Source organism: Camelus ferus, unplaced genomic scaffold (assembly GCF_009834535.1).
Source record: "Camelus ferus isolate YT-003-E unplaced genomic scaffold, BCGSAC_Cfer_1.0 contig600, whole genome shotgun sequence".
NCBI lineage: Eukaryota > Metazoa > Chordata > Mammalia > Artiodactyla > Camelidae > Camelus > Camelus ferus.
In genome coordinates, this window is record NW_022589663.1 from 161,320 (window position 1) to 163,905 (window position 2,586).

The following is a 2,586-nucleotide window of genomic DNA, read 5'->3' on the forward strand; positions in this document are numbered from 1 at the left end:
CCAAAACCTGTTTTTGGTGAGCTTTCAGCCCTATCACACCACCTGTTTTGATACATTTCAGTCACATGACTTCGATTTTTGCAGGTAGGTGTGACTCCTGGACAGTGCCTGGGACTTCCAGGTTTCCCCTACAGTAGGAACACTGAAGAAAGTTCACCCCGTAAGGTGTGTTCGGGGGCTTCGAGGACAAGTAGGGACCCACAGATAGATGTCTTGGTGGGTGGCGATCAGGCCTGAGTCTTGGAAGAACAGAGATTCCGTTTCTGTTGTAACAGTGAACTTGAGCAAGGAATTCGGGAAGGTCTGATGCAGTTGAGATTAAAAATGTTATCTGGTTTTTATTGTTAGCAGTAGTGGTTATTAACCCTTAGACCCAGTCCCCACTTTTTATAAGAAATATTTTGTAACCTTTCTTTTTTGGTGCCCGGAGTTGAACATCATAGAAAATGTAACCTAAGTATAAATATGATAAACAAATAGACAGGTAGATGGAAAGATGGGGTACCTAAATTCTTATATTATGGGGTATTTTATATTCTATGCTAATTAGTGTCCTCTCAGGACAAAAGACACATACAAAGGAAGTCACTTCTAATAAACTATTTTTCCAAGCCTTACCTAACTGGGAAACAAATGGCTTCACAATGTTAGAGCACCTCCCAGGTCCCCGGGGAAAAAATCCTTGTCAGAGTTACACTTGCTGATGGTGTCCTGTGCCAAGTGCAAGCAGATGCGGTTCGGAAGCTGCCTGGAAGCTGCCTCCGGGGATTTCTTCTCCGTCGCAGCTGTGAGGGAGCCTTGTCTTTCCTGACCACAACCGCAGAGGCGATTTTAAATCTGAAAACTGTCATATCATTGTATATCACAACCCCCACAAGATATGCTGAATAAAGGAGAAAACTTTAAGTGTCTTCTTTAGGATAGAAATAGGATATAAGGAATCATGATTTAAAAAAATTCTAGTGCCCGAATAAGTGCTACATTACACTGGCTGCATTATTAGCTTAGACAACTTCATTACCGCTTTTCATACCACATATTGTAGTTAATTTTATTTATCTTTTTTCCCTAAAGAAAAAAAAACATATGATGCGTTCTTTTGTCAGAGGTGACGAGCAGAGAGCAAGTGTAAAACCGGGAATCGTGATGCTGGTCAGTCTAAGATCATCTCCGTCACTTCACAGATCTTCTTAACTCATTTTACTGCACTTTTTGGGATTACCTTCTCACTTGGAAAAACCCCTGTGTCAGTTAGATTTGTTAGTAAAACAATTCTTTTTCTTACCTAGCGCATCAGTGATGTTTTCAAGATGATAAAAAAAAATTTGCCCATGGCACTTAAACAGTTGCTTGTTCTCGTAATTCATGGATCACGGTCTCGTATTTGTCACAGTTGGAGAACTGTGTTTTCTGTGTGCAAATTCTCATTGCTTTGGGGATGCAGGGACACGTGTCCTTACTGGATGGAGTATGATAGTAGTTGTTTGTATTCTCTCCCTAAATCTGGAGTCCTGTGTTATGTTTCCTGTTAACTTAAAAAATAGGAATATTGTTATTTGCCTAAATAGCTAACCTCGCACCAGTGATGCATATAAAATTGGACCAACTAGGAATTCCAATATTAAATGAGACAGTAATTTCACAACCCACTGTTCCAAAAATTTGGATTCATGGTTCAATTATACCAGGGACATTAGCTGTTGTAATTGAATTAATCATTGCTTTCTTCAATAAAAGTTTCCATTCCATCTGCTCTTTTGGTTTATTGTTCTTCAGTGTTTCATTTGCTTTCTTTCCCAAATATATATGATTTTGGCTTTTGTCATTGAAAATCATTGCTGATTTTGCTACCTCAACCTGGAGAGGAAGCCTTGTGACTGTTTTATAGTCACTGATTTCATGGTTGTATGAGTGCTTAATGCCACCTGGCAGGGGTGTGGACACCTAATGAAGTGTGTACATAAAAGGCTTAGTCTACACTGAGTGCAGGGTTAGTGTTAGCAGCTCATGCCATCAGTATCATAATTAATCCATTACAATCATCCTCTATTAATCAGTGTTATCCTTCTAACGTCTCCAGGAGAGGAAATGTAGTATTCCAAATGCAAATCTTTGACCAACTATTATTTTATTTTTTAACATTTTTTATTGATTTATAATCATTTTACAATGTTGTGTCAAATTCCAGTGCCAAACTTTTAGTCAATTCAACACCTTTAAAGCTTAGCTGTCAATAGTACTGTGTGCCTGCTATCCCGATTTCTGCTCCTCCTGACCCAGGACCCGGTCTCCATGGCTGATGATCCACGAGAAACTGGATTCTTGGTCCCATGGCTCTGTGTGTTCTGGGACATCTGGGGACTTCAGCACTGCTTTAGGGACTTTGGATCCCACATTTTCATAGCAGTGCTGAGATGAGATCTGTGGGTTCACCCTCATTCTTGAGCATACAGTGCATTTTCTCTAGAACCAACACAAGCCACCGGGGCAGCACTGCTTTGACCACATGCTGGGGCAGCGTGTGCTTGTCAGTACTTGGGTTTAAAATTTTCTGTTCTAATTTCTAAAATGGAGTATATTGACAGA